General features: G+C 39.2%; 1 long non-coding RNA gene across 1 annotated transcript; it reads right to left on the bottom strand.

The window, feature by feature from the left end:
* Positions 1-9,705: 9,705 nt before the first annotated feature.
* On the bottom strand, positions 9,706-13,725 carry LOC104118772 (uncharacterized). Its single transcript, XR_004503044.2, has 2 exons — positions 10,933-13,725; positions 9,706-10,870 (listed from the first exon to the last, which is right to left on the bottom strand). It is a non-coding gene; the product is annotated as an uncharacterized lncRNA (long non-coding RNA).
* Positions 13,726-18,729: the final 5,004 nt, after the last annotated feature.

The raw sequence follows: 18,729 nt of genomic DNA, 5'->3' as shown, positions 1-18,729 counted from the left end.
AAGTGCCTCAAGAAAGTTAAGGCCGTACTTTCATTGTCATTCCATATGTGTATTGTCCACTTACCCTCTTCGTAATATTTTGCACAAACCCGAGTTATCAGGCCGACTGGCCAAATGGGCCGTCGAACTCAGTGGGTACGATATCGAATATCAACCCCGCACGGCCATCAAGTCTCAAATTGTAGCAGACTTCGTGGCCGATTTCACACCAGCCCTCGTACCCGAAGTCAAAAAGGAAATGTTGAAATTAGGTACATCATCAGGGGTATGGATCCTTTTTACGGACGGGGCTTCGAACGTAAAAGGGTCCGGGCTGGGCATAGTTTTGAAACCACTCATGGGTAGCACTATTAGGTAATCTATTAAAACTATCAGGTTGACTAACAACGAGGCCGAGTATGAAGCCATGATTGCAGGTCTCAAGCTAGCTAGAAACTTGGGAGCAGAAGTCATTGAAGCCAACTGTGACTCCTTATTGGTGGTGAGTCAAGTAAACAAAACCTTCAAAGTTCGAGAAGGTAGGATGCAAAGGTATTAAGATAAACTGCTTATCACTTTGCGCCATTTCAAACAATGGACTTTACGACATGTATCACGGGAACAGAATAATGAGGCCGATACGCTTGCGAATTTGGGGTCGTCGGTCGAGGTAGATGATACGGGCTCGGGGAGTGTTGTTCAACTTTCGAGATCGGTAATCGAAGAAGGTCACGCCGAAATAAATTCTATAAGATTAACATGGGATTGGAGAAACAAGTATATTGAATACTTGAAAAGCGAAAAACTCCTATCGGACCCTAAAGATTCCAGAACCCTATGGACCAAAGCTGCTCGATTCACGTTGGCTTCGGACGGAACGCTGTACCGAAGAACATTCGATGGACCATTAGCGGTATGCTTGGGTCCGGGGGATGTCGATTACGTCCTACGGGAAGTGCATGAGGGTACTTGCGAGAATCACTCTAGAGCCGATACATTAGTCCAAAAAATAATCAGAGCAGGGTATTATTGGATCGATATGGGCAAAGATACGAAGGAATTTGTTCGTAAATGTGACAAATGTCAAAGGTTTGCACCGATGATCCCCCAGCCCGGAGAGCAACTCCACTCAGTCCTATCCCCATGGCCATTCATGAAATGGGGAATGGATATCGTCGACCCTCTGCCATCGACCCCAGGTAAAGCCAAATTCATTTTGTTTATGACTGGCTATTTTTCTAAATGGGTTGAAGAGCAGGCGTTCGAGAAAATAAGAGAGAAAGAAGTTATAGACTTTATTTGGGATCATATCATATGCCGGTTCGGGATACCCACCAAAATAGTATGTGACAATGGAAAACAATTCGTTGGCGGCAAAGTAACAAGATTCCTCAAAGACCACAAGATAAGAAGGATACTGTCGACGCCATACCACCCCAGTGGGAATGGGCAGGCCGAATCAACAAACAAAACTATCATTCAAAACTTAAAGAAGAGGTTGAACGACGCTAAAGGGAGATGGAGAGAAATCATGCCCGAAGTCCTTTGGGCATATCGGACAACGTCAAAATCCAGTACGGGGGCAACCCCGTTCTCCTTAGTATATGGATCCGAAGCATTGATACCAGTCGAGGTTGGTGAACCCAGTGCCAGATTTCAATTCGCGATGGAAGAATCAAATAACGAGGCTATGAATACAAGCCTCGAACTATCGGACGAAAGACAAGAAGCTGCTCTCATCCGAATGGCCGCCCAAAAGCAGCGAATCGAAAGATATTATAATCGAAGAACCAAGCTCCGCCATTTCAAGCCTAGGGACTTAGTGTTGAGAAAAATTACCATTAATACCCGAAATCCGAATGAAGGGAAGCTAGGACCGAATTGGGAAGGACCATATCAGGTACTCGAGGACATCGGAAAGGGGTCGTACAAGATCGGCGTTATAAACGGCAAACAGCTATCAAGCAGCTGGAATGTATCACATCTAAAACGGTACTATTGCTAAGGTACAACCTTTCCATATTCGTTTATATCTCGAAACTGACCCCTGCAGAAGTCCGAACAAGGGACGGATCTCTCGCTAGAAAGCACGCGTTGCACTCTTTTTCCCTTAGACCGATTTTATCACAAATGGGTTTTTTGGCAAGGTTTTTAATGAGGCAACCATTGGTCGTGCCATATTTATGACAATATCCGAGGTCCCGCAAGAAAGTTATTTCACAGCAACAGGGTCCCAATAGGAAAAGCTGTAAAGAGCCAAATGGTCGAAGCGAACCATGCTCATATAGATTGGCCCGAACCCAGACGTGTAATAACGTGCGAAGAAAGTTCTCTTTTTTATCGGCATCTTATATCCAATGAAGATTCCTCTATTTTGAGATTTATTGTGCAATCAGAATTAAGATACAATTCGACCATTAAGCATACGAGCTACATTACTTCGAGTTCGAATCATTCATTCAACCAAGCCTACGGGCTATTTTTATTTCGAATTCGAGCAAACACTCACTCGACCATTAAGCCTACGGGCTACATTACTTCGAGTTCGAATCATTCACTCGACCAAGCCTACGGGCTATTTTTATTTCGAGTTCGATCAAACAATCACTCGACCATTAAGCCTACAGGCTACATTACTTCGAGTTCGAATCATTCACTCGACCAAGCCTACGGGCTATTTTTATTTCAAGTTCGAGCAAACACTCACTCAACCATTAAGCCTACGGGTTACATTACTTCGAGTTCGAATCATTCATTCGACCAAGCCTATGGGTTATTTTTATTTCGAGTTCGAATCATTCACTCGACCAAGCCTACGGGCTATTTTTATTTCGAGTTCGAGCAAACACTCACTCGACCATTAAGCCTACGGGCTACATTAATTCGAGTTCGAATCATTCACTCGACTAAGCCTACGGGCTACATTAATTCGAGTTCGAATCATTCACTCGACTAAACCTACGGGCTACATTAATTCGAGTTCGAATCATTCACATGACTAAGCCTATGAGCTACATTTTTGAGTCCGAGCAAACACTCGCTCGACCATTACGCCCACGGGCTATATTTCTTCAAGATCGAATCATTGACAACTAATAAGCCTAAAGGGCTACATTGCCCCAAGTTTGAGTAAACGCTCGCTCGGTTACAGAGGCTACGAGGTCCAAATTTGATTAAGTTGTTTAAAACATTATGGAAACATTCATAAGGCAAATAAAGTCCTCGCAAGACGGGAAACAAAAACAGAAGAAAATCGGCAAAAAGGGAGATATGTCTATACACAAATTTATCTGCATGGGTGATTACAACGTAAAAACTAAGAACTAAATTTCTCGATCGGGAGCGGTCTCTTCTTTATCAGGTTCCCCCCCATTTTTGGATCCGCTCTTGCTCCCATCATCGTCGCCATCACCATCAGAAACCAGAGCTTTAGCATCAGCTTCGAGTTCTTTTGCCCTTTTTATCTCTTCCGCGAGATCGAAGCCGCGAGCATGAATCTCCTCGAGAGTATCCGTTCTGGATCGGCACTTAGCAAGTTCGGCGACCCAATGCGCTCGACTATCGGTGGATTCAGCTGCCTCTCTTGCCTGGATTTGGGCAGCTTCAGCATCGGCCCGATAGACGGCCACGAGCGCATCCGCATTGGCCTTTGCCTTTTCAGCATCGGATTCGGCCTTGGCGAGTACAGAGGCCAACCGAGCCTCAAGCTCCTCAATTCTTCTTGCTTGAACCAGGCCTTTTTCCTTCATTTTTTGAAGTTGGGTTTCGAACGACGATAACCGGGCTCGAGCAGTCTCTTTTTCTACAGCAAAGCGGTCCATACCTTCTTTCCACCGCAAGGACTCCATCCTTATCACGTTGACCTCCTCACGAAGCTTCCCGATCATCTCGATTTTTTGCTGCCGCTGTGAGACCGAAATGTTAGCTATCGTTCCGGTATCAAGCTCATAGGCTTTCAAAAGCATCATTACCTGCTCAGACAAATCATTCTGATCTCGATAAGCCTTGGCCAGCTCGGCCCGGAGGTCTTTTATTTCCTCCTCTCTCTGCCCTAAGGAAAGTCTAAGGGAGTTCCTCTCCTCAGTAGTGCGGTGCAGGTCGGCCGTGCATCGATGCAGCTCATTTTGGGAACGAGAACATTGTTCTCGATGGACTGCCACTTCCTACAAAGAAACAAGAACTGAAGTTAACGAAAAACGAACATAAAGACAGTACCGACAAAATAATTTTAAAGGCTCACCTGATTTAAAGACTGCCGCAATCCGTGAAAAAGATCCGATTCATCACCGGCACCGAAAACATCCTCGATACCAGTAAACAAGTCACGAAATAGATATTCTTCATCGTGAGACCTGTCTAGATCGAGGGCTCCCAGAGCTTGAGCTTCCCAAATCACCCCTGCAGAAAATGCGGGAAAGGTAGGCGAATCCTCGATCGCTGCTGCCCCAAATGACTCGCTTGGAGCGTTCCCCTCGGCTCGGAGGGGTTAGAGGGGCTCTTTGATTGTAACCCCTGCCGGTTGACTCCGATAAGAGGCATCTTCGACATCCGATGGTTCGGGGACCCTACCTGAATCTTTCTCCGGTATATCTTCAGTTCAAGGCAGAGCCTCATAGAGCATCATCGATCCAGCCGGCGATGAGGCATCAATGGCTCTCTTCGTTCAGACTGCCAAAGGAATGACATTCTTGTTCGGCTTATGAGCCGTCCTCTTCTTCTTCTTCTTCTTCTTCTTCTTCTTCATCATCATCCCTTAGATGCAAAACGGATTCCACGATCAAAGAAATGTCATTCTTGTTCGGCTTATGAGCCGTCCTCTTCTTCAGTTTTGGATATTCGAGAACCGAGGATCTCTTCCTTTTATTTTCCATCACCGGCTTTGGGACAGAGGTCGAAACGTCCTCCTCATTGGATAGATGCCTCAAGACCGCGTCTTTACCCAAACCTGCATATGGGAAACCTTATAAACAATATTTTGAGAAATGCCTCGTACGGATCATTAGAGTCCGAGAAATGAGCTTACCGTGATTTTTTGCCTCCCATCGACCCTTTGATAAATCATGCCATGAGCGCTCGGCGTATGTGGAGGTCCAAACAAGAGCCCGTACCCAGCTCTTGAGATCAGGAACCGCTCCGGGTATCCAAGGAACCGCTACATTACAAAAGGAGGAGTGTCGATAAGAGAATAAATGGAAGAACAAAATAGAAGCAACAACAAGATCACACTTACGTTTCATATTCCACTCCTCGGGAAAGGGCATCTTTTCAGTCGGGATCAGGTCCGAAGTCCTTACTCGAACGAACCTACCCATCCAACCCCGGTCCCTGTCCTCGTCAATACTCGAGAACAGAGCCTTGGTAGCCCGACGCTGGAGTTTTATTAACCCTCCTCGAAAAAGTCGGGGACGGTACAGCCGGATAAGATGATCGAGGGTGAACGACATCCCCTCGATTTTGCTCACAAAATATCAGATCAGGATAACGATCCGCCACAAAGAAGGATGGACCTGGCCTAGGGTTACCTGATATTGTTGACAGAAGTCAATAATGACGGAATCGAGGGGACCCAAAGTGAAAGGGTAAGTATATACGTTCAAAAACCCTTTCACGTAAGAAGTGATATCGTCGTCAGGGATAGGTATTATTACTTCTTTTTCACCCCAATTGCAATCCTTCTTTAACAGATCGAGGTACTTCTCGGTTATCGAACACATGTACCTCGATACCGGCTCACACCGGCCAGGGACCGATGAACCTTTATCAACCTTACAATCTGAAGTAAGGACGCACGCCCCGGGAATACACTCCTCAGGCCGTGGTTCTGCCGGTGCCTCATCGGCGACACACTGTGAAGATGAAGCCTTCTCTTTCTGAGGAATGGTTTGCGATGTTTTCGCCATTTTTGAATTCAAAAGTAAGGAATAGAAGAAAGTGACAGAGATTTGGTAGAATTGAAGAGGGGTTTTTTCGGAAAGAAATCACAGCTTTACTGGTAAGTTGGAGAGTATAAAGAAGAACTTGGAAAATTTTGGAAGATAGAAGATGTAAAAATGGTAAAAGATAAAAGTAAGGGTTATTTATAGGTTCAAACGATAGCGGTTCAGCATCAGCAGTGGCCGACCACCGCCTGGCATGCATTGAATCCCTTGAAAGACTAAACCGACGGGACAGCTACCAGATGTGTCATGGTCGAACCCGATGGAAACGACAAGATATAATCCGATCGAGTTGTTGAAAATCATATCGTTTCTCGCCATATTCTTTCTGAGAAACGAGGGGACTATCTATATACGGTCGAAATAGATTTCAGCCTTGGCATGTCCGGTATGGTTCGAAGGGTGATGTATCGAAGTAAGATCCCGAAGGGGGGACGAACTAACCTCGAACCCGGGGAGGCTGGTCCGTATTGAGATCGATATCATAATCAAACTCGAACAAAAATCGAACCATGACGCATGGTAGACCTATCGTGCTGATAATCTAAAGACCAACCAATACTGACCTCGAATCAATTCGAGGTCTCGAACCAGGATCGGGCTCGAACCAAGATCACAAGTTCGAGCCGAAATCAAGTTCCAACCAAAATCGAGAATTCTAAGCGAGATCGAGCTCGCAGACAAAAGCCGTTGCAATCCCACTAGAGGGAATCTAGGCAGAAATTATGGAAAAGCTGACATATCATGGGTCTTCCACTGAATGTTTATTTTGTTATGCTTGGAGCCGAATCCCTCCATTATAAAAGGGCTTGGTTATCATTTCTGTAGCACAAGTTCTTCTAAGACTTACATTGTAATAAAAGTATTATATTCTTCTACAGTAAAGAATCGCTCTTCCAGTTTCTTAGATTGATTCTATTTGTCGAATCCTAAGGTTCACTGTTCTTGATAACCTTATCTAGATTGCATTCTCTCCAATCTACATTTACATTTTATTTATCCTTGCATTTTGTATCAAGTTACGCCACATATCCTCGGAACTGCGTATAAATTCAACTCTATCCATTTATAGTAACTGTGAGAGGGAATTTGCTCCTATATTATTCGAAATTGCAAGCTCCAGCTTAAAATGATTGGTAGACTCCACATGTTTGAATTCTGCGAGAAAAAAAAAAACAAAATTAAATTTACCACTCAATTTTTGATTATTGTACCATTAGATTATTGAACTTCGTGAGGGTTAAAAGGAAAAATCAGACATTCTCCAAATGGGACGGGAGAGAGGGTAATATTAGACGAAAAGTTAAACATAAGTGTTAAAGTTGCTCGATCGATATCGGATAGTACATGGAAAAATTTGACCATTTTCTGTCAAAGCTTGAATGCTCCTTCGGTTTCTTTATCCTCATGTCATCCTCTTGATTCCCTTTAAAATTTTGACAATAAATTTTAACCTCCTACTGACAATTATTATTTTTTACATGTGAAAGCTATCCCAGAAATGTATGTCGAATCTGAAAATGTTGTGAATCTGGAAGAGCAACATGATTTAAGAGCTAGTGGTATCATCAAACGAGAAAGGTCATCTTGGCTGCAAGCAATTTTAGGTACTGCCTATATGTCCCACTTTCAAGAAAGCTTTACAATTATATGGTTTTGTTTTGCATGCAATCCAATTCACGTATTCAATGTGGTTAAACAATACGTCAATATTACTTATAATTAAAACTGGTTTGGGATCATATGGTAATTCTCTTAGTCAACTGTTTGACGTTCTAACAATATACATATAATATAATTGTTGAATTGTATAATCATTTCATCTGATTAAAGGTTTGAGTTCTTTGAGAGAGAGTATTTCTATTTAAAGGTTTGTGTCTAGTTCCAAAATGTTTTTCTTTCGACATATTTTAATCAATTTGGAAGGGGATCTTGGAGCAACAGTTAAATTGTCTTCGTGTAACCTATAGATCACGGGTTGGAGCCATAAAAACAACCACCAATGCTTGCATTAGGGTAGGTTGTCTATATCACACCTCTTGGGGTGCGGCCCTTCCCAAAAACCCTGCATGAACACGGGATACGTTATGCCCCAGATTGCCCTTTATAGTTTAATCATTTTTTTTCTCTGTATGCATGTCTACTTTATAGTATCAAGTTCTAGTAAAATGTTACTAGTAAGAGGGTTCAAATTTGCTCCTATATATATTATTTGAAACTGCGATCTCCAGCTTGAAATGATCAGTAGTCTCCGGTAAGGGTAACAAGTGGGCCGGTCCAGGACCGGTCCGGGACCGCGGGCCAGGACCATTTGGCCCGGTTTTAGTGGGCCTGGGCCGGTCTTGTGGGCCGGTCCTATGATTTGGGCCCGCCAGGCCCGGAACCATTTAGCTGGCCAGGGCCCGGGACCGGATCGGTCCCTTAGCGGGCCAAACGGTCCCAACAACTATTTTTCTTTTTTTAAAAATATATACATATTTTTTTAAAATATAGCCGTTGGGCTGTAAAAAATAGCCGTTGGCTATTTATAAAATAGCCATTTAACCCCCCAAAATTTGTTTTAATCCCAAACTTTTTATAATTACATTTTTTTCCCTATTTTCAACTATAAATACCCCATCATTCTTTCATTTTTTCTTATAAAATCATCAATCTATCACAATCTCTCTCTAATTTTCTTCTATAATTGCTACTATTGTTTACTTTATTGTTACTAAGTGTATAATATATAAGCTATATTCGATATATATATATATATATATATATATATATATATATACGTTTAGTATATTATACTATACTACACTATATGTACATCTTATATAGCTTATATATTATACACTTAGTATACTATACTATATGTACATCTTATATAGCTTATATACTATAAACTTAGTATATATATACTTTTTAGTAGTAATATGAAATGACCAAAGTATGATACTTTTTAGCTAGTATAAATATGGAATGATAGAAGATCAAGTTTTAGCTCAACTCAGTTTTAGTTGAAACTGTAATCTGAGTTGAGCTAAAACTTGATCTTCTATCATTCCATATTTATACCAGCTAAGAAGTACCATACTTTGGTCATTTCATGTTTACTACTAAAAAGTATATATATATATATATATATATATATATATATATAAGATGTATATATATATATATATGTATATATACTATATATACATCTTATATACTATATATATTCGATATTAAATATTGAATATTAAAATTTAGGATGTTAAATAAAATTTAGGTCACAATTCTATAATAAAATTTACAAAGAATTGCCTTAGATATTTTTTTTAACATCCTTTTGTCTCTAATATCTATTTAATTTTTAAAAAAAAACATATATATGTTGGGCCCACTTATCCCGCGGGCCGGGACCGTTTAGCCCGGGACCAAACGGTCTAGGTCCCGGGCCGGTCCTTACAAAAAGCCCGTTTAGCCCGGGCCCATTTGACCCGTTTAATTTGGGACCGGCTCGGGCCCGAGACCGTTTGAACCGGCCCACTTGGCCCGTTTAGGCCCGGGACTTGCCCACTTTCCAGCCCTAGTCTCCACAGGTTTAACTTATACGAGAAATTTATCACCCCGACTTTCGATTATGGTTTATATTTACCATTTTTTTTCTAAAATTTTACGCCTTTAGGTGGTGCCTTCCTTTTATATAATCCCAGCAAAAAGAGCACATAATAGACATTTCACCTGACCTTTATTTTTATTTTTTGGGACCCGAAAAACTGTCACCTTTGGTGGGACTTTTTTTTTAAAAAAATAAAAAAATGTTGGGCGTTAGGCTAGACCCCTACGATGTCTATTCAAATGCAAAATTTACAAAAAGGAGTGGGACATGAACCTTAACCTTCAAAAGAACCTGACTGATGTAGTCTTCAAAGCAATTGGAAGAGAAAGCCTATACTACTCTTCCATATCTAACTATAAATTCAACTTACAAAGAAATTACTTTTGTCGTATCTTCTTCTAATACTAGGAAGTTGCCATTTGTCAAGTTGAAAATGTCCCTTCGCCTCTTTCGGAAGTTGTTGAAAAGAGTAGTAGAAGGTACCGTTTCCACCAGACGAGGCTAACTTAGCTAAAGAATCCGCCACTTAATTTGCTTCTCTAAAGCAATGGGTGAAGTGTACCTCTGCCCTACTGACTGTCGAGGTGATGTCTTTGATTATCTTTCTAAGCTTGAGATTGTTGGTGTTTTCATTTTTCAGCATATTCGTCACAATTAGTGAGTCTAATTCCAAATCGAAAGCATGTATTCCATTTTGAAAACACTAGTCCACCCCATATTTGGCTGCTTGTGCCTCTGCTTGGTTATTGATGTTGCATTGGATAGGAATTGAAAATGCCAGAACCAAATCACCTAGTTCATTCCTGATAACTCCTCCGATGTCTGCTCTTGAATTGTTGCCTAGAAAACTTCCATATGTGTTAACCTTAAACCTTCCTGCCGCAGGCTTTTGCCAAGATACCTGTCTCCATACTACCACTGGTTTGAGTTGTTCAATGGTTCTGCATTGTTGAGCCCAAGTGCCAGTGGTTTTAATTTTGGGAAGGCAATAGAAAGAGCTACATTGATGGTCCATTGTATTTGCACCTCCATTCTTGTAGTAACAAATTTTCTTTGTTCCCCATATTTACAAGCTGCCCAACTTCTCCAAATTTCCCAGAAAATACAAATTGAAACAATTTGAAGGAGTAGTTTGTGAATCTCATTCTTAGGCCTTGTATCCCTCAAATATTTCAATACCATATTTGGAGACAAGTGGTGATGCCTAATGCCGAGTGATGCACCAAAGAAATTTCATATGTGGTCGGCAGCCTGTCCTTCAATGAAGACATGTTGGATCGACTCGCACATAGGATTTGAGCAGCAAAAGCACATAGAGAATAACTGGTTGCCAAAGTTGTTAATTATTTTATCAAAATGTAACCTGCGCAAAAATAATCTCCAAGTTAGAAAATATATCTTAAAGGGAAGACTTTTGTGCCATACCTGAGCTAGAACATGGTTCTTATCCCTTTTGGCTAAGATTTTTGCTCAGAGTTTTGAGTTTACATTGAAGTCTCCACATTACATTGCCAATGACATTCATGTTCCAAAAATCTTGAACAACCTCCAAGAAATCTGTTTGTTCTGTCCAAAAATTAAGGAACCTGAAATACTTAATAAACTCCTTTTGATCAGAGTGACACTTCATCAAAAGAGGTATGTGGTCTGAACCTGTTTTGACCAGGTGCTTGCCAATGTAGCTTTGAAACCTTTGGACCCATTGATCATTCACAAAAACCCTGTCAAGTCTCTTTCAAATCCTTTTACTAGGTCTTCTGTTGTTGCACCAAGTAAATTTGGAACCTACAAATCCTTGATCAGAAAGGCCACAAGCTTCCATGGTACTAATAAAATCAAAGCACCTATGTGCTCTATGTGGTCTACCCCCTAATTTTTCATTAGGGGCCATTGTGGAATTGAAGTCTCCCCCAATGCACCATGGACCATTGATCTGATTGATCATACTTTCAATACTATCCCATAAGTCTCTTCTTTCCATAGAAGTGTATTTACGTACACAACAATAACATAGTTATCAATGTTCAAATTGTCCTTGAAATGGAGAGTAATTTGTTGTTCATCATTGATCAAAATAACTTTATGATCTATGTGTTTCCAGAAGCACCAGATCTTCCCATTGGAATTGGCCAAGCAATGGATGAAACCTAGAAATCTCCTGTATCCGTCAATCTTGCGCATATTCACAAAAGGTTCAAAGATAGCAATGAACATCACTTTATTAATGTTGGCAAGATTTTTAAGTCTATGAATTGCCTTCTTGGATTTTACCCCCCTAATATTTCAAAATATTGTCCTAATCATGGCATATTGGGGTGGTAGTAATCTTTTTTTGTTCTCCCACTTTGCAGGATGATGAGGTTCTTGCTTTATTCTTCCTTTCTTTGTTTTTTTGTCTGCTTCTGCCTCTATTGTCCTTTGAATATTCTTCATTGTCAAAATCGTCTTCGTGTTGCATTTTTGTAAAGTTCTCATTTTGGTTTGATCTTTCTTACTTGGACTGTGATGATCCAGTGACTCTATATTGAAATTGTGCATTTTCTTTGTTACCATTGGGGGGTTTAGGTGGCTGGTCAACTGATTGTTCACCTCTAAGCTCAACAACCAAGTGTATAGGTTCTTGATTTTTAATGCTCGAGGGTAAACTGGTGGACATATCAATATCATTAATTTTGTACCTCTTCTTGTTCGCGGTTTCCTCCTTATTTATAGATGATTGAATTATATTCTCAATTTTCTCCCTACTATCCTTATTTTGCTGATTGTGTTGCTGTACTTCATTTATATCTTTTGTCGAACTAGCTTCTGCTTCCAGCACATGTTCAACAACCATCGTTTCCTTTCCATTTTTTTTCTTTGCTCTCATCTTGGCAGCTTTCTTCAAGCAAAATTTGCAGAACTTGTGTAGTAGCAGTAACCATTTTTCCTTTTCTCTTAATGAGATTACGAGAAGGCTTGAAGCTAATCTTACTTTTCTTTCTTGGCATCTTCTTCTTTTTCTGATTTTTTTTCTTCTTGTCTTTGACTCTTGTTAACATGATCTGCTCAATTTTTCCAGTGGTCATAGCTCTTTTGTTCATGTTCTCCTTCTTGTGTTGTACATCCTTGGTCCCTCCGTTGTTATCAATAACTTTGCTAACCTCATTGCTATTTTGCTGATTTTCCTTACTGCTTTCTTCTCCTGCTTGAATAAAGTTTGTTTCTTTATGACTTGTCTCAGCCTCTTTTGTTTCACTGGCCCTTTTTCCTTTCTAGATCTCTGCAATTTATCATGTTGTGGCCAATCTTTCTACAATGTTTATAATACTTTGGAACACTCTCATATTCTATTTTCTGAGTAAAGCCTTTCAGTGGAGAATCCTCATCTTGTGATCCCACATAAACACTTTCTATTTGAGATTTAAGGAGACCGATTTCAACTCTAACTTTAGCCATACTTGGTCTAGCTCGACCATAAGTGGCAGCATCCATAGCTAACGGTGTGCCAATTTCACTACATATTTGATTTACATAATTCCATGTATGCATATTAAAAGGAAGACCTGGGAGCAGAACCCATACCAGAACAATGGGGATATCTTCATCCGGCTTGAAATCAGGAGTCTATTTTTGAAGCCACATCTGCATTCCATCCACTTCAACAACCCGCTTGAACCAAACAGAATTGAAATCGTCTTCATTAGTAAAATCCAAAAACACATTATAGTTGTCATAGACGCCGATTTTAGCTGATCCCTTCACTGGAAAAAGTTCTCTTAAAGTAGACCTAATTTTATCAATTTGGGGCCTTGGCTTAAGAAATTTGCCAATGATGGTCAGTCTACATTTGTCAGCCATAATTCCATAATAGTCTGAAGCTTTGAAAGTCATAGCCGACTTTCCGTTATGTGTTGTATGTCTCACAATATCTGATTCTCTGGCATGGCGGATATTGGTTATTTGTTTGGGTGTTGCCGTTATGATTGTAGTCGCATAATCAGTTTTTCCAGAAATTCCTTCGACAGATGGATTCGCCGTAGATGGAGGGTTAATTTGCTTATCTATACGCGCAATGGGTCTCCGTCGGACGGCGCCATAGGGCGGCGCATTTTGGAGACTCGCGTAAGGTTACCGTTTAGAAAGTAACGACTATATAATGTACGGAGAGCTTTTGGTAAAGTCTTTTTGTGCCCCTACCTGACCTTTATTCATTACATCCAAAAGACCATACTTATAACTGTTAATAGAACAAATACAAAGATAGAGTAGCTTTTTTACCAATATACAAAAATCACATATCAAATGTACGTAAGAAAGTCTACCTATGTATGAAAGGAGCTTTCAGAAAGTACTATGCAGAAAATTACATAGATTCAGTAACAAATTTTCTTCTTCCCTTGTGTCTAAATGTAGCCATTTATATCTTATCCATCAGATATGGGCCTATAGCTTGATTGGAATATAAGATAGAATTCCCATGAATGATGCTCCATTTAGACAATGCATATGCTACTTGATTAGCTTCACGATAACATTAATGCTGGATTGAAACTCGCAAGATTGCAAGAGTTGTAGAATATCCTTATTTGTGTCCTGCATTTGCCAAGATGGATCGTACAAGCCTTTAAACAAGTTAACCAAAATCAAAGAGTCACATTCTAAAATCAAATTGCGATATCCCTGGTCGATGCACCATTTAACTCCAATCAATGTTGCTTTAGCCTCAGCTAAGTTTCTACTACCCTTCCAAGTGGTTGTGCAAATGCCATAATCAAAATACCATTAGAATTTCTAATGATGCCCCCTGATCCGATATTCCCTTCTCCATCCCTACTACCATCTGTGTTAAGCTTAAACCAATTTGCAATTGATTAATTCATCTAACAATAGTAGTTTCAACAGTAGAAACAAGTGCACATATTTATTGGCAGATGACATTCCATTGGTTGCCCCAATTCTTCTTTAGATTATTTGCAATAGACTGTCATGACCCAAAAATTTTACCACATGCGTCGTGATGGCACTTAGTCTCTAAGACTAAGTAAGCCGATTATAATCATAATTTAAGCCATTTTTTTTATAAAGATATAATTTAATACACGTGTCGAAACTAAAAGTGGAAATTTTTTTAAAAACCTCCCAAGACTGGTAGTACTGAGTTACGAACTCTAACTGAATACATGAAATGATCGCAATGATCGAATACTTAATACTGTTTGAATAATAAATAACAGTACAATAAAATGGAAAGACTCCAAGGAACTACGACGACCAAGCAGCTCTACCTTGAATTCTTGCGATCCCACTCTAACTCTGTCCGAGTCCGATATCTCTAATACCTGGCTCTGCACAAAAATATACAGAAGTGTAGTATGAGTACACCACGGTCGGTACCCAGTAAGTATCAAGACTAACCTCAGTGGAGTAGAGACGAGGTGCAGTCAAGACACTCACTAATCTAATAACTAGTGCAATATGATATACAAAATAATAGAAAACAAATATCAGTGATAGCAACACAGATCAACTAGTGATTTAAACAGCAAGGCAACAGGAATACCGTAAAATATTACTCAAACGAATAATAAACACAGGTACAACCAATTAATCAAGTCCTTTCAATATACATCTTTTATCTATAAGTTTTTCAATAAAAGTCTCTAGAATATAATCCTTTTCAATAAATATATTTCGAATATACTTCTTTCAAATAAATATCTTTCTAATATAATTCTTTCAAGTAAATATCCTTCCAATATAATTCTTTCAAGTAAATATCTTTCAAATATACTTCTTTCAAGTAAATATCTTTCTAATATAATTCTTTCAAATAAATATCCTTCTAATATAATTCTTTCAAGTAAATATCCTTCAAATATAATTCTTTCAAGTAAATATCCTTCAAATATAATTCTTTCAAGTAAATATCCTTCAAATATAATTCTTTTAAATAAAAGTCACCTTGTGACACCTCGTTTAACTTTCCTGGCATGAAAAATATATTCAGCATATCACATCAAATGGCACGGCAATACCTTCGTGCACTTGTCTCATTCTCACCCAATTCATATATGTAGATTAAATCAATTGGCACGGTAACATCCTTCATGCATTTATATCTTTCTCACCGTGCATACATATAACAGTATCAACTAGGTGGAAGAAATACCAATAACAATAAAAGAAATAAAGTGGAGGCACACAGGAAGCAACAACGACTACAAGTCACATAGAAAATAAAGGTGCACAATAATATCTCAAGATAAAGGCATGAATGTATACACAACAAAACGATATGATAATATAATGTATGTCTCTCGTCCTCGCCTGCACGAAAACACCCTTCGTGCCATGAATATATGATAATATAAAAATAATTGCACGGCATCACCCTTCGTACTTTTACTCTCATCCTCACCTGATAATATAAATGAAATAGCACGGCATCACCCTTCGTGCTTTACACTCTCAAATGGAACGGCATCACCCTTCGTGCTTTACACTCTCAAATGGCACGGCATTACCCTTCGTGCTTTACACTCTCAAATGGCACGACATCCCCCTTCGTACTTTACACTCTCCCACGCATGATAATATGGTTCAAATGGTATGGCATCACCCTTCGTGCATTACACTCTTCCTTACCAAGAAAATGTATATCATTAACAAGCAAGGTTGGAAGCATAAATAACATCAAGGAGAGTGTTTAAACCATAACACAATACAACAATTCATATCACAATTTGCCACTGACCAAAATCAAATTTCAAATATGTAGCAGAATCAATAAAGTCTTCAACAAATAGCCCAAGGCTCCACAAAACGTATATAAAACCTCAAAACAATCAACAGAGGTGAAAAATACTCAGTATTGGGCAACACCTTCATCAATTCAAATTCTTGATAATTATATTAACTCCTCAATTTAAACTTATTTAATAAATATTTGCAGATAAGGATTCAATCATGAATTTAATTCCAAGAAAAATATCAAATCAACAAACACACGCAATTCACATAAAATCCAAATGACAATAACACCTACTTATTATATAAAATACAAACTTGACAAATAAGGAATGAGGCATGATAATTCAAGGATTTACTAATGCAAACAATTATCTAATTTAATACATAAGAATGCCTAAAACTTTAAACCAATAAAATTTACACATATAAGCCTTAGTACGTACTCGTCACCTCGCGTACACGACTTTCAAATCACACAATTTTCACATAAGACTCAATGCCTAAGGGGTAATTCCCCCACTCTAGGTTAAGCAAGATACTTACCTTATTTAAGTTATGCCGATATTCCAAAATCGCCTTCTTGCTTGAATTGACCTCCGGACAGCTCAAATCTATCCAAATTAATTGTACCACTTCATTAAAATTCATCGAAAATAATTTCGGATAATAAAACACCAGCTTAAAATTTTATTCTAAAAAGTCAGCACGGGGCTCGCCCTTCGGAACCCGACAAAATTTTTACGAAATCCAAACACCTATTCCGATACGAGTTCAACCATACCAAAATTATCAAATTTCGATGACGGATCGCCCTTCAAATTTTAAATTAAAGTCTAGAGAATTTCTATCATTTTCAACCCACTTCACTAATTTAGTGATAAAAACAACACTAGATTCATGTAATTTAACCAAAATCAAGTTAGGAATTCTTACCCCAATATTTTCCTTGAAAAACTCTCGAACAATTGCCTCACCCGAGCTTCCTTGGTCCAAAAATGGAAGAATGAGACGAATTTGGACTTTATTCTGCTGCCCAGGGATTTGTTCTTCGTGTTCGCGACCCTTCTCTCGCGTTCGCGATGAACAAATTCTCCAACAACTATTTTCAAACTCTTCTCAGACAACCTCTAGTATAATGGTCATAACATTTTGTACAAAATTCCAAATGATAAATGGTTTAACTTTCTAGAAACAAGACTCAAAGGGCTATAACTTTTATTTGTTACTCATTTCCTTATTCCTTATATATTGCGAGATATAAGCTTCCAAAGTCAGCCCTATGCAATAGAGATTTTCAAACTCTTTCCAGACATCCTATAGTTTATCCACCATAAATTTTGATACACAATTCCAAATGACAAATGGTTTACCTTTCTGAATACTAGACACAAAGAGCTACAACTTTCATTTTTGGATCATCTCCAAATTCCTTATAGATTGAGAGATATGAGCCTCCAAAGTTAGACTATTGCAACAGAGATTTCCTTCTTCGCGAACGCGAAGAACAAAATCCCAGAAGTCAAATCCTTCTTCGCGAACATGAGAGGCTCCTCGCGAACGCGAAGAACCATACCAGATATCAGCAAATCAGCATCCAAAGTAGCCCAAAATGATCTGAAACACACCCGAGGTCCTCGGGACCTCAACCAAACATACCAAAGCGTCATAACATCATACGAACTTAGTTGAACTTTCAAATCACCTTCAACAACACTAAAAACACGAATTACACACGGATTCAAGCCTAATGAACTTAGAAATTTCCAAATTCCACAAATAACATCGAAACCTCCCAAATCACGTCCGAATGACCTCAAATTTTGCACACAAGTCAGAAATGGCACAACGAAGCTATTCCAATTTTCAGAATCGGATTCCGACCCCGATATCAAAAAGTCAACTCTCCGGTCAAACTTTCCAAAAATTTATCTTTCGCCATTTCAAGCCTAATTCCACTACAGACCTTCAAATAATTTTTCGGACACGTTCCTAAGTCCATAATCGCCATACGGAGCTATTGACATCATCAAAATTCTATTCCGGAGCAGTTTGCTCAAAAGTCAACTCTCCAATTCACTCTTTACATTTAAGCTTCTAAATAAGGATTGTTCTTTTAATTTAATTCCGAATCTTCAGTAATTCAACTCGACCACACCCGCGGGTCATAATAAATATTGCGAAACTGCTCGAGACCTTAAGTCACTGAATGAGGCGTTAATTCTTAAAACGACAAGTCGGGTCGTTACATACACCATCTAAGGTGTGAGAGTATTTGATGGAGTATTCTAGCCACATAAACTCTAGAGGATCCATATCTGACTACACATCTCGCCTTCCAAATCTCCTAGCAAATAACTATAGGAGTAATCCTCAGAATCTCCTGATGATTAAAATTCTTGGGCTTCATTGACCACCATCTTAAAATCATCAATTTGATGGGAATATCTTCCCATTTAATGTCCAAGGGATTGTCAAAGGTTTTTCATAGTCTGA

Source organism: Nicotiana tomentosiformis, chromosome 8 (genome assembly GCF_000390325.3).
Source record: "Nicotiana tomentosiformis chromosome 8, ASM39032v3, whole genome shotgun sequence".
NCBI lineage: Eukaryota > Viridiplantae > Streptophyta > Magnoliopsida > Solanales > Solanaceae > Nicotiana > Nicotiana tomentosiformis.
Note: the sequence above shows the minus strand (reverse complement) of the source record. Positions and strands in the feature narration are given on the sequence as shown.